The sequence below is a fragment of the Gossypium arboreum genome, chromosome 2, assembly GCF_025698485.1.
Source record: "Gossypium arboreum isolate Shixiya-1 chromosome 2, ASM2569848v2, whole genome shotgun sequence".
Taxonomy (NCBI): domain Eukaryota; kingdom Viridiplantae; phylum Streptophyta; class Magnoliopsida; order Malvales; family Malvaceae; genus Gossypium; species Gossypium arboreum.
The window spans coordinates 101,746,760-101,762,593 of NC_069071.1; positions in this window are offsets into that span (position 1 = coordinate 101,746,760).

Consider the following 15,834-nt stretch of genomic DNA (forward strand, 5'->3'; position numbering starts at 1 on the left):
TAACTAGCCATGGTTCAAATCCTCACTATGTCATGGAGATGATATTCGCTAAGGTGAGATTGTGTTGACATCATTTGCATGCTAAAAGTGAAACTTTGTAATGGTGCATGTGATGGTGGATTGATGATTTTGAATATTCTTTTAACACTTTTGAGTGAGAGTTTGATAGATACTATGAGATTAAACTTCATGACATTGTAAGCTTGTAAGTTGGATGATGAAATCCATGCTTTGTGATGGTAAATGGTGTGGAAGGAACATTCGCCATGATGAAAATATATGGGATAGTTATAATCAATTTGAGATTCGCCCTTGCACCTACATGCATATATGTTGCACATGATGTATTGGTATGACATATATACTATCTCAAGGTGTATATTTGCTTGTGATGTTGTTTGGTTATGAAATAAATGGGAGATGTGTATAGAGCTACAATATGTAATGCGTTAATTAGGAAAATGTATGCTGTTTTTTTTGTGTAGTATTAAGTGTAAAATTGGCCTCAACATAGACATGCATATTCGGCCAAAGGAAGTAGATTGGTGTGCATGTATTCGGTTAGAGGCAACCATATTGAAGCCTTATCTTGGCTTAGATTGTTGACCAAATGGGTAATAAGTGAGGATGGTTACGAATATACAAACATACATATGCATGTGTAATTGAATTATGAATGTTTAGCAAGAGGGTTAAACTAGTTGATTTATTGATTAAGCTCAAGGAGTTAAAGAAGGAGAATCAAGCAAGGGAAAGACGAAGGTCATCGAGTAGCCGACTTGGACTATTTTACCCAACACAAGGTAAGTCATTAAGCATATATTTGATATTGCTTAAATGATTGTAATATCTATGCAATTGTGTTTAATGAGATGAAATATATACAAATGTATGTGTATGAAAAGATGATATTGTTGAGCGTAAAAGAGATAGTGAAATGTGTAGGAAGTTTGCTTCGGCACTAAGTGTGCGAGAAATAGATGTGTACGGGGACGAGATTGGCACTGAGTGTGCGAGCTTGTAATGTATGGCACTAAGTGTGCGAGTTTGGACTATATGGCACTATGTGTGCGGGCTTGAATCACATGGCACTAAGTGTGCGTGATTGAGTATTAAGCACTATGTGTGCGAACTCTACACATATCTCCGATTGAACATTTATATGGAGGCGTGACTTTATCAAGATGAGTATGGACAGCGGAAAGAGTAAGTACCTTGAGTTCATGGCTAATAGATGCTATGTTCATGCTCGGGGTGGAGTTGGTAAGATTTAAATCTATGTGATGATTTCAATTGCATTCCCGTAAATAAGGTATCGTGGAATAGATGAAAGTTCATTTGATTGCATGATTGTTGCGGAAATGAAATGATGTATGGAAATTGCTTCAAATATCCTATTGAACAGTATATGAAATGTAAATGTATGACTTGGTATGAGATTGATCCGAAGATCTAAGGAACTATGGTATAGTTCGGTATGGTTTGGAACACTTGGCCTTGTTTCATTATTTCATTTTATGATAATTGTATTAATGGATGGTTGTGGAATGCTTATGACTTCTTGAGTTATAAACTCACTCGGTGTTTTCTTGTCACCCATTTTAGGTTTCTTGGACTCGTCTCCTTTTGGGTGTTCAGTAATCACAACGAAGTCATCACACCGTGAGCAATTTTGGTATTGTCTTCTTAGTCAACTTAGGAGAACATTTGGCATGTATGGGCTATTTTGTTTTGTTAAATTTTGGGTTGTAAACTTTAAGCCATGTGAAAATGGCCTATGTGGTCGTTTGAGTGGGATGCTAGAATCTATAGCCACGAGTCTTAGAAACCTTAATTTTGATAAGGTGGCCATAATTTGTGTCACGTATGATGGATGATTAGTAAGGCTAAGGAAGGATTCATGAAATTGGCATAGTCTACTGCAGTAATTGTTGCGGACGGCAGCAGTGATATGAGATCAAAAAATCACTAAAAATAGTAGAAGTGGAATTAATAGCTAAAAAAATTACGTACTCGAAACTTGATGGGTCTATTTTCATATGGATGAAACGAAACGACCATATGAGCTGTATTTTAAGAGATATCCAAGATTTCGTGAGACAGGGCCAGAACGGTTTCTGGATTCCCTGTTCCGACTTTGAAAATTCATTATAGATTAACCAGAGATAATTAGGAGTCATACCACATATGTATAAATTCCTCTTTGAGTCTAGTTTCTATAGAAACAAACGAAATCAGTATTGAATCCCTACACAGGGAGTTATTCCAGTTGTAACGCACGAAGGTCAGTGTAGTCGACCCCTGTAACATGGGAGACTTTAACTAATAAAATGTACTAATTTGCTTGACCAAAAATTCTAGAATAAAATCTGTAGATGGAAATATGAGTCTAGTTTCAGGGAAAAATTACGAAACTGATTTTTGAGTTGTAAAACTCAAGTTATAATTTTTGAAGCGACTAGTACACAGATTGGCAGCTTGTCTGGAAAATTCTCAATAAGTGGTTTGAAGTCTGTTAACACCTCGTGTTCGACTCCGGCGACGGTCTCGGGTTCGGGGTGTTACACATAATCCTTAAGCAACTCAATCCATCTCCTTTGCCTAAGGTTCAGCTCCTTCTGAGTCAACAAATACTTAAGACTCTTATGGTCAGTGTATATAATACACCTTTCTTCATACAAGTAATGTCTCCAAATCTTAAGTGCAAATATCACTGCTACCAACTCTAAATCATGAGTCAAATAGTTTCCCTCATGAGGCTTAAGCTATTGTGATGCATATGCAACCACCTTACCCTCTTGCATTAACACGCAACCCAAACCCACGTGTGATGCGTCACTGTACACAGTAAAATCATTCCCAGACTCCGGCTGAATTAACACAAGTGCTTCAGTCAGAACTTTCTTCAACTTCTCAAAAGCTTCTTACTGCTTCTTAGTCCATACAAACGGTACTCCTTTCCTTATGAGTTTTGTCAGAGGTGCTGCCATCACAGAAAAAAAACCTTCCACAAACCTTCTATAGTATCCTGCCAGTCTTAGGAAACTCCATATTTCCGACACTGACCTAGGCGGCTTCCACTCCAAAATCGCTTCAATTTTTCGAGGGTCCACCTTAATCCCCTCAGCAGAGACCACATGTCCTAAGAAGGTTACCTCCCTCAACCAAAATTCACACTTGCTGAACTTCGTAAAGAGTTCCTTCTCCCTTAATACTTACAGCACTATACGGAGATGCTCATCATATTTCGTTTCATTTTTAGAATATACCAGGATATCGTCAATAAAGACGACTACGAACTGATCTAAAAATGGTTGGAACACACGATTCATCAGATCCATAAACGCTGCAGGAGCGTTCGTTAGTCCAAATGGCATAACCAGAAACTCGTAATGACCATACCGAGTCCTGAATGTCGTCTTTTGGATATCTGCCTCCTTGACCCTTAACTGATGATATCCAGATCGAAGGTCGATCTTGGAAAATACAGAAGCTCCTCTAAGCTGGTCAAATAGATCGTCAATCCTTGGCAGTGGATACTTATTCTTAATCGTCAGTTTGTTCAACTGGCGATAATCAATGCACATCCGCATCGTACCATCCTTCTTTTTCACGAATAGCACCGGTGCTCCCCATGAAGACACGCTTGGCCTAATGAAGCCCCTATCCAACAACTCTTAAATTTGAGCCTTTAACTCCACTAACTCCTTCGGTGCCTTCCTATACGGTGCGATAGACACAGGCGCCATTCCAGGCAACAAGTCTATTCCAGGCAACAAGTCTATTCCAAACTCAACTTCTCGATTCGGAGGCAATCCTGGAAGCTCCTCCGAAAAAACATCTTGGAACTCCTTTACGGTCCTAACCTTATCCACTATCAGTCCCTCCTCTTCTGACTAACTTACAAATGCCAAAATAGACCTCACAACCTTTCCGAATCCACTTTTCGGCTTTTAATGCCGACACCACATTGGACAAATAATCCCTTCGCTCACTTATCACCATAACCTCCTCATCCTTTGTGGTCTTTAACTCCATTCATTTAGCAGCACAATCCAGAGTCGCTTTATGCTTAACAAGCCAGTCCATTCCTAAAATGAGATCAAACTCTCCGAATGGTAACTCCATCAGATCTCCAAGGAAAATCCTACCTTGAGTTTCTAAGGGTACATCCCTATACAGTTTGTCTACCCTAACCGAGTGATCCAAAGGGACTTAGTACAGATACCCCACTCACAATCTCCTCAGAGCAGTCCAAGTCGTCCATAATCCATTCTGTGGCCTCCAACCAATATTCCGTCACATTTGTGGCTATACCAGACATGCCCTTAAAGATCTCCGTTCTGTTAGTCCCGAAGTCATTCAGAAATAGATCCCTGAATTTCGTTACCCGAACTTGCTCCGGCAACCCTTTCCAGAACACGAAACATTGCCTGTGATAGGGCATCATCCTCGGCACCGCGGTCATGAGACTCTACCTCTGTTGCGGGTGGTATCGGTGCATCTGCCGTCGGCATATGTCCCGAAGACGAAGATACCGTTCGAGCACTTCCTCGGCTCCGTCCACGGCCTCTTGTACTCATATCGTATTATCTTGATTACGAATTTTTATACATCAGTTAATATTCCAGTGTTTATTACAGATGTTTTATGAATCGAATGATGATTCGAGTTTGTTTTCGCAGAATTGAAGTCTAGCTACAGTTTCAATCTCTTATCAGATTTTCCTATGGTTTCAGTATCATCCTATCTAGAGTGTCCTAGTAGGGTTTCAGTACAGACAGATAATTCAGGAAAATATTCAGAAAAATTCAGAATACTTACAGACTTGAGCCGGAGATTCGGAATGCCACCTTCTAAAGATCTAAATTTTCAAAATCAAGTTTTTCGCATTCTTTATAAAATTTTCGCTTTCAAAAATCTTTGTTTTTGTAAACCTATTCCACAGCCGAGTTGTTGCAACCTAGGCTCTGATACCACTAAATGTAGCACCCCAAACCTGTAACACCCCGAACCCGAGACCATCGCCGGTGTCGGACACGAGGGGTTAACAAGCCAAGTTCACTTGTTTTGCCCATCCATTTGACATTTCCAGTCAGGCTGGAAAACTGCGTCACTGTCGCCTTAAAAATCATATCTCGAGTTTCAAAACTCGGAAACTGGTTTCGTAAATTTTCCCTGAATTGAGACTCATATATCCATCCATGGATTTATTTCTATAATTTTTGGTTGGGCCAATTGGTACAGTTTATTAGTTAAAGTCACCCATGTTACAGGGATCGACTGCTCTGACCTTCGCGCGGTATAACTTGAATATCTCTCTGTACAGGGCTTTAATGCTGGTGCCGTTTGTTTCTAATGAAACTAGACTCAAAATGGAATCTGTACATATAAGTTATGTCTCCTAATTATTTTTGGATAATTTATAGTAAATTTTTAAAGTTGCGACAGGGAACCCAGAAACCGTTCTGGCCCTGTCTCTCCATAGCTTTAATATCTCTTAACATGTAACTCCTATGACCATTTCGTTTCTTCCATATGAAAATAGACTCATCAAGGTTCATTTACATAGCTTATTCACTATTTAATTCCATTCCTACGAATTTTGGTGATTTTTCACATTCACGTCACTGCAGCTGGCAGCATCTGTTTTAAGGTAGGTCTTACCTATTTGGTAGTCCCCATGAACCAACTAGTCTTGCCATACATAGGTTCATATATGATCATTTTAACCATGCCAATGGCTGATCATGTGACCAACATTCCCATTTCCAATCCATAGCCACATCATGACACCAAATATATACATACAAACCACAAATAGTCTAAGTTCATGCTTCCTTTTTGAGCCATTTTCGCATGGCCGTACATATATACATCACAACATATTTAACCAACAAGGGTAGTCCTATACATGCCATCTCAAGTTCAACCAAAATTTATACCAAAATGGAGGCTTGATAGTGTGGATGACTTCGACTTCAACGATCCCAAATCCGATTGCTTGAGCGAAATCTAGAAAACCGAGAGCCAAAGCAACGGGTAAGCATTTTATGCTTAGTAAGTCTCAAGGAATATAATCAACTCTAATTACAGCAATACATTCACATAGCCAAATGCATCATTTCATTAATACACATTCTTACTTCACACTTCATCATTATATAATTTCACAAAGTATCAATCAATTCAATAACTGAAATTCATTAGTCGATTGAGCGAATGTTGCTCAAACATGTCGACTTTCCAATGCACATATAAACGTACCTCATTCTTTGGGCTTTTCGAGTGTACTCATTGAATTTATTACAGCAACCAACACTCACCTCCAGCCCAAGATTCTTGAATATAACCGGATATAACCATGTGCACAAATGCCTTGGTCTTAGCCCGGATAGAATGTCTCGCACGAATGCCTTGGTCTTAGCCCGGATGTAGCCACTAGCACAATTGCCTTGGTCTTAACCGGATATAATTTCCAGCATAATTGTCTTGAGTTTAGCCGGATATCATTCAATTTCCATGAACACATACATCAATTATCATTGGACATACATAATTCATTTTCGTTACTAAGGCTCAAACGCAATTATAGTCACAAGCATATTCGCCTTGGGACTTAGCCCGGTAGAATTCAAATACTCATGCACACATAATCAATAATCAATACACATCCATACTTTATTTCACATAATTCAAGTAGGGTCACTTCTTGAGGACTTACCTCGGATGTTGTCGAACGGCTTTTTCGGCTATTCGATCACTTTCTCCTTCCTCTTGTCCAATTGTGGCCCTCTAAGCTCTTGAGCTAATTCAAACAAATTCAATTTATTAAAACCTCATTGTGCTAGCTTATGGCCGAATATGACAAGGAGTTTAAATGGTCATATGGCCACCCTTTAGCTTGAATACACAATGGTCATGCACATTTTATACTACATCAAGCAATTCAATACAATTTATTCGAGCATCAAGGAAATGCTAAGGCCTTCAATAGGCTACCCAAGGCCGAATATTCATGTACATGTTGAGGTCAATTTTGCACTTAATACCTCACAAAAACAGCATGCATTTTACTAGTTAATGCTTTGCACATTGTGGCCCAAAACTTATAATATAGCATCAAGCACTTATATGTGTGCTAGGTCAATTGTGCTTGCAATTTCACAAGCATTCTTCCACATCTTCTTCTTTAAACCAATATATTCATCACTTAGTTCATAACCAAAACATCATGTGCAAACATATATATACATATATGAGCATGGCGAATTTCAAGGTGTCCATAGCCATCCAAAACACAAATTTTAACTAACATGCAAGAAGCATGAACCATGCTCATGAATGCATCATGGCGAATATGACAATCATGCCCCTTTTCAACTTCAATCATGGTTAAACAAAAGAAAACTCAAAATCTTACTCAAGAGTAGACAATCCATCATTGCATGCATCATCATCAAGCTTCACACTTAGCATGCAATGGCTTTATCACCATAACAACTTTGGCCAAATGCCATTTCCATGGCATAACAAAGATTTGAGCCATGGCTAACATGCACATCAAATTAGCAACCAAAACATGCATGAAACTCCCAACACAACCTCATACATACCTTACTCTTGTTGCAAGTTTAGCCAAATTTCCTTCTAGATCTCTTCTAAACAAAGAAAATGAAGCAAAAATCCTTCCTTTTCCTTAGTATTTTCGGCCAAAGAAGAGAAAAATAGGTGAACAAAATTTTTTCTTTGCTTCTCTTTCACTCACGGCAAAAGGGGAAGGATGAGCAAATTTTTATTTTTTTGTTTCTCTTCCTACATGCTTAATTTTTTATCATTTATCACATCATGCATTAACAAAACATGTCATAACATGTTTTCCTTGCCCATATTCCCTTGTCATGGCCGGCCACTATACCATCTTTGGGGAAATTTGACATGCAAATCCTTATTTTTGCATGCATGCTCAACTAGTCATCACACATTTCCCATCATACTTTCAAAGTTTACTACTAGGTCCTTTCTAGTGAAATTCACATTTATAATTCTAAATTGAAACATCAAAATGTCATACACAATTTAACACATATCATAGGCATCAAAATAAATTTTAATTATTTTTATGCCTCGATTTTAATGGTCCCGAAACCACATTCCGACTAGGGTCAATTTTGGGTGTCACAAAACCCGACTCGAAGTTATGGTTTGGATCCGGCATGCCACATCAAAAGCGTTAAAAAAAAATTTCCATTCTAAGTCCAGAAAATCGTACTTGATGTTCAAAAGATTAATTCATTAAGGGTTAAAGTGAATGGAAGCATGCACCGGTAGGAAACTGGAAAAGAGGTGGTGAGTCCATCGGATTGCTAAGTACCAAGCTCCTTCGGATCCAATCCTAGACATGCATCTCGGCATTGCCACACCTTAACGTCATGGATATTTCTAGGAAACCGATTTGATTAAGTCATTTTAGGAAAAGTGATTAATTTTGGAAAATACTTTCATTGCGGAAGCTTTGCTTGTTGTCGTGTTATTTTGAAATCAACTGTTGTTTTTGAAAACGCGCCTAAAGCTATCCAATTTCAACAGTTAAAATAAGTATTACCTATCTTAGTAATACATATTAAAACCATCAAAAATAAATAAGCGGCCTTATTACATTTAAAGGCCCAAAACCTCAAACGTAATTAAAAGGATGTCCAGTTCACGAAGAAAATCAAACTTTCGAGCGGGTGGCCACTCAAGAATTCCCTCACGACTCCAAGCCCACTATGGTTGGGGATTACTGCGTGGATGAAAATAAAAGGGGTGAGTTTGGGGAAACTCGGTGTGTAAATTAACCTAACCATAGCCTATATCACTCAAACCACGAAATAGAATAAGTTGGCCTTAGCCGAGCGAATTGAATAAAGCCTATAGGCCCATAATGAACGAGAATAGAACAGATATTACATGTTTATGCGAAACCCAACCATATCCAACCGTATACACCCCGTACCAACCTTACACCGTGTGGAGAAAACTCGACCCACTCAACCGCTACACACACGAATTTGCAGCATGGTCGCGGAACAAATAATGTGACAGAGTCACCAGATCTGATAATCGTGGCGAGCCACGGAAGCAGATATATGTGGCGAGCCACCGGATCGAATATTTGTGGCATAGCCACGAAACGCTTCCTCCATAATATAACCCATGTCCCCATGCAATGATATATAATCATGGCATACATCATACAGAATCAGATCGTCATGCTTTTCAGTCAAAATTAACCCTAGGGGTATAACGGTAATTTTGCACCTAGGGGTATAACAGTAATTTTCCATACATAGGGGTATTATAGTAATTTAGCTACTTTTAGGGTTTTCATGCATATCCTAACTATTTACGTACTATCAGAACACTTACTGCAAATACTTACTGAATTGGGCCCGTTGGCCCATGAACCCGATCTTTGGCCCATTAAGCCCAAATTATCAAAATGTACGAAATCGCGCGTACTGCAGTTTATTACTTTAGATTACCAAATATACAAACCCAACTATCTTACGAGCATTCGCACACTCGCAAATTCCTCGGCATTTCGGCTTTTCGGCTTTTGCCAATCTAGTCTATGAGAGGGTGTCAGTTACACACCTGTTTGCGACGATATGCTGACGAGATCCACACACGAACCGCCTACAATTGGATTACTAACACGTTAATCTAACTATTCAACTATGATGAACAAAGATGGACAAAACTTTGTTCTTTTCACCCTTTTTTCTTTTAATAAAACTTCATATTTCATCCATTTAATTCTTTAATACAAAAGACATGAAATTCTTATCATGAAACATTTACCTAACCCATTATCATGAAATATTTACCTAACCCATTATCATGGAACATTTACCTAACCTATTATCATTGAACATTTACCTAACCTATTATCAATTTGTATCAATTTGTACCATAAATTATGGATATCAAGTGTACATTTTGTCTACAACAACATGATGGCTGGCCACTTCATGTAAAATGGGAGGTTTGTCATGCAAATCCTCCTATTTTGCACTCCTATTTATTTGGCCACTTCAATTTAGCCTATAGCATTTTCAAACATTTTCACATAGGTCCTATTTCATAATTTCACTCACAAATGACAAAATTAAAGCATGAAATTTTGCCAACATTCACAGAATTCCCGAAAATTGGGGCGTTACATATTCCTTCATTAAACATCAAAGAACATGCATGTCACACAAGGGAAAATTTTTAAACATAAACCCTACTTCAAAATAAGGGTGGAAATAGGTAAATCAAGTTACGAGATCTTCAAAAATGTAAAAACGAGCTAGGGAACACTTACTATTGAGCTTGAAAATGTCAAAAACCCTAGCTTTGGAGAGCTTAGAAATTTCGACAGCCATATGAAGAAGATGAGTCAATTTTTGCTCTAATTTTCCCTTTTTATTCTTTTAATTACTAATTGACCAAAATGCCCTTAAGTCATTTCCTTTAAAATTTTCCTATGCATGTCCATTTTTGTCCAAAATTTTAGAAATTGGTCAAATTGCTAATTTGGACCTTCAAATTTATAATTTAAAGCAATTTCATGCTTGAAGCTTCTAGAACATAAGTTTTGCATCTTATTCAATTTGGTCCTTAAGGTTCAATTGGACATTTTATACATAGAGTTTCTCCATAAAATTTTCACACAAGCATGCATACCTATCATGAACCTCATAAAAATCATAAAAAAATTATTTCTATCTCAGATTCGTGGTCTTGAAACCAATGTTCTGACTAGGCCCTAATTTGGAATGTTACAAAGTAGGGGCATTTTGGTCTGCACAATCAAACTTAAAACTCAGGAGCATCAACTAACCTAGGGTTAAGGACAATAGCAACCTAAAGGCTATAAATAGACTCATTTGTCACTTGTTATGGATCACCATTCCTTTAACATAGATTCTCTATGTAAAATTTAGTTTTGAATTTTCTTTCATTCATAGGTTTTATATTTATTTCTGTTGATCTTGTCGATTTCAAGAGATCTGAATTGTGGAAGCATTCAAACTTTTTTAGATTCACAATTAATCTCAATACAATCAAGCTCTTTCATTTACTCTATCTTATCGTTTTAATTAGTATGCTTTCTCTTTACATTAATTTTATATTGTCTGTGAAAGCCATGAGGAACTAATCCCTCTATACGGGATTAGAGAGTGAAGATAAGATCTGTTAACTGCTTTGTAAGTTTACTTAAAGAACCAGCTGTTTGGGAAAGGAATAAAGTGGAACAAAAGCTAGACTTGACAACCCCAAGAGGTCATCAAGGTGGGAATTAACCCAAAATTGGTATGCCCATCCATGAACACCTTCACCTTAAGCCAATTTGGACTGTGAGGTCGGAAGATAAGTAGTTCTTGCTGACCCGTTATGTTAGTAGAAGATCGAAAGATTCTGCTAGGGTAGCGACTAGTTGATTGACGAGGAACCCGAAATGACAATTGATGGAGATTACTGAAGCGAGCTAATCACCCATAGTCAAGATTTGATTTATTCTCCCTTTCTATCTCTTAAAGTCTATTTTTTTATATTATTTTGTCTTTATTATAATAAAAACCCTAAAAATCCTTAATTTTATATTTTCGTACTATAACTAATTTAAAATTACTAATTAGATCTTTTGTGTTTAGGTCAGAATTGATCTAGCACTAGCCTCCTTTGGGTACGATCCTCAAAGTACTCATCTACTTCGTTGTAAAACTATATTACAACTCAATCCGTATACTTGTGGATACCGTATTGTCTTTTTATATTTTATTTGAGTATTCACATTGGAGTATTCACACTATGGATGTTAGTACATTTGGAGGCAGTCAATAATGCTTAAAAATGCTATAGCATCATGGATTGCCCGACGAGATGTTAAACACTGGATAGTTTGACGAGATGTTAAACATGAGGTACCTCGCCAGGATAGTAAACCCAAGGATTATAGGGTAAGACAATATTTTGGCTATGGCAACCAATGGAGTTCATCTAGACATTAGACATGAAACCTGACGGGTAAGACCATACATTAACTATGGAAGCATAAAGAGTCCTTTGGGATATAACGCGAGGTTGGGCAAGTTTACATAGTTGTTCAAGTAATAAGTAAGTAAAATGAGTTATTGTCTCCAAAGGGACTGTATAAGCTTAACCAAATATTTGTAAAATTATAACTTCACAATTTGATGTAAAAATTCAATAATTTGGATGGTTATGATTAAACTAAGGAAAATTAACTCGATGCAAAGATTAATCCCTATTCAATTCTAATTTAGATGCAATTAACCTGAATGAATGACATTAGCAACAAAAGCAATCAACATTATATATAGTTGGATAATTATATTAATCAATTCAATTTACTTTATCATGCTTAAAAATGTTCAGAAATACTTCTACGCCAACTCGATCTTTCATGAGTTTGGAAACCAATTTAAGTCCTTTCAGGGTCTTTTACTTAGTTAAATATACATTTTACTGATCATATTAACTAAGGGTTTATTAACATTTATGTAAGATCATAGGGACATTTACATTTGCAACAGTGTAATTATATAAACCTAAAAACTATGCAAGGTAATAGAGCTAACTAAAGATATTACGAAGCTCAACTTAGTCGGGGTTTAAGGATCTAAATTGAGCATTGCCTTTTTCAATAATGTGTCTACTAGCTGTCGTCTGGTTAGGATCGCTCATCTAATCTAAGTGTACCCAATCACGTATGAATGAAATGCATCATGATAACATAATCATCCTAGCAACTAGGATTTAAAATATCATTATTGATGTAAAAAACAATAAAATCAAAGCAAACATAATTAAAATAAATAACGAGAGGAAAGAGTAAACTTTATTCAGTTCAACAGAGTTTTGTATCTATTTTAACTGATGCACTCCTTCGTTCTGCTTGATGATTCTTTTGCTAAGGAGTTCCTAAGGTGGCCAGCCAAAGAATGCTTTTGAGAAAGATTTTCTGGCTAAAGAATGGAAGGGAGATGGACAGCTATGCTACTGAAGAATAAGGGAAATATAATGTAGAGAAAATGCAAATGAGAGAAGGGAAATGAGTTATGAGCGATGGTTTGAGAAGTGATAGGTCATGGTATTTATAGGTGAAGGTAAGGGGTAGATTTTGCTAAAAATAGCATTTGAAATTCCTTCTTTTTCTACCACACATGGCCGACTACATTGCAATGAGAAGGGGATGACTTAGTCTTCTCATTTTGAATTAAAACAAAGGCTATTAATAGCCATAAGGTGAACGGTTTCAACAACAAGTTGTTGGGCTGATTTATGATTATTTTCCAACTACAAAGACCTTCAATTAAATACCCCAAAGCTTACTTTTGAGTAGCCATCTACTTTTGCTGAAACTGGGCTTTAGTTCCCCTTTGTTGGACGATTTCTCGGTCCAATAATGCTGTAGACATGTCCATCTTTTAGTACCTTTTTTATGGGGTCAAATTATCAACCTCATGACCCAAATTTCATGGTCTTGCCGTCCATATGAATTAATTTGTGCATGTCCATATTTCATTCACATTAGTCACATCTTCAAGGGTCTTTCCACATAGTAAAAAATCGCATATTAATAAATTAACATGAAATAATAAAAATATGTACAAAAATCATGTAATTAAGCACAATTTCACATACTTCATAAATATAAACCCAATATTAGTAATTAAGTAAAATTCACTTATTTTAATAACAATTACTCAAGATAAACATAATTATTAAGTAAAAAGGCGGTAAAAATATGTAGAAAAATCCTATATAATTTTGAGTTTACACGGGACAATAAATACGAGTGGGAAATCCAAACAAAAATTGTGGGACAACTTGCAAACAAGAAAAAATATTAGAACGGAAATGGTAGTATAAACTTGTAACAGTTGAGCAGCGGGTCGAAGGAATCCGCCAATGTATAGGATTGTAATGAAAATATAAAAAGACTGTGGGAATATTAGTTTTTCAAAACTACTCGACATAAGGATGTTAATCCAGTAGGGAGTAGTCATGGAATTTGACAGACCAGTGACTCCTAACCTATAGGCAAATGAGAAATGGTTAACCAAGGATTATTGATATGGATCTTCCACTAAATTATATTGAGGGTGTGAAAAATAAAATAAAATAAAAAATAAAATAAAAAACACACAAATTTTACGTGGAAACCCTTTCGGGAAAAAACCACGGGCAGAGGAGAAGAAAGTTCACTATGTCGAAAATTTGAATCACAGACTAGCTATCAGATCAGTAAGCAATAAATTGCCAGAATCAGATACAAATTTGTGGCTTAGCCACTCATTCTGAGAGATCATTAAATTGCCAGCACTTCCTTCTTTATACCATTCCCACCCAATGCAGATGCATATTACAGATATATGATATCAAGGATATACATACAAGTATCCAAATATAATTCATAATCAGATAAGACAGATCATTATCATTTAACGGTTATCACATCAATTATATGTACAGATAATAAATTATTTAGCCTAAGAATAGTGGATATCAATTATACAGTCTAATTCAGATCATACAGAACCTACGAAAAGCCTAGTTTGATTTGAACGAAACTTATGACGCTAGGGAAAATTTCAGTATTTTGTCCTACACGTCTGTGTGGAATCACACGGCCTCGGTGTCTGGCCCGTGTGGAATCACACGGGCCGTGGCTTAAAATAATGAGTTACAAGGTCTGCCACACAGCCAAGCACACGTCCGTGTGAGTTACAACCCCTCACATGGCTTGGACACATACTCATGTCCCTGGCCCGTGTGACCTTAAATCAAAAACAGTGAGTGACACGACCTGGACACACACCCGTGTCCCTAACCTGTGTACCTCCAATTCAAAAATAGTGAGTTACACAACCTACCACATAGCCTGCCACACGACCTGACACACAGTTGTGTGGCGTCAAGAGCCATGTTTTTTGGTGTTTTCAATTTGTAAAAAATCTGGTTTTCGTTACCCACTTGACACGATTTCGATGTATAAGCAACCATGGTAAATCCAAAGCTTAAAAGTGACAATCCAAAGACCAAATACGTAATTAATCATAAAAAAATGCCAAAATTAGAGTAAAAACTCAGGTTGCATCAAAAATTTTGACGAAACCCCAAACTCAAAGATTTAACACTTACCTTCGCACAAAGCCGCAATCCATAGAGCTATAAAGTTTGAGAAACATTGTTCTCACAATATTCGCCTAAGAGAAGACCAAATGAACACTTAAATAAGGAATTCAAGCAACTAGGAAAAACCCACATTGACAAAATGAATAAACAAATACTAATGAAAATTCTTTCGAACTTACACAATTATCCTAACAATCGAAGACAACGAACTAAAAAGCTTTCCCGTCGTAACATCAGTAAAAATGACACAAATTTAAAAAGAAATAAGGAAAGAAAAGAATAAAATGATGGGAGGGAAAGAAGGAAAGAAGGAAAAATTAAGAGGAAGAGAAAAGGGAGGAAGCGTAACAAGAAGAGGGAAAATTTTCAATTAGTTTGTTTTTGAAAAAAAAACACTTAACGGAGTCGTAAAAAAAATTATTTCTGTATTGTATATGTAGAGACCCGAACACAAAACCAACATGTATACAGAAACTTAACCATCGAACCAACAAGCTTAATCTTAACATAGATTAATACAGAAATAAACTTAAGTAAAGAGTTCAAGGATAAAGGTTAAACCAAAATAAACTATAAAAATTCAAGAAGACATACTCGAACCCCCAATCTCTAAAACATAAACAAAACTCTTATCCACCG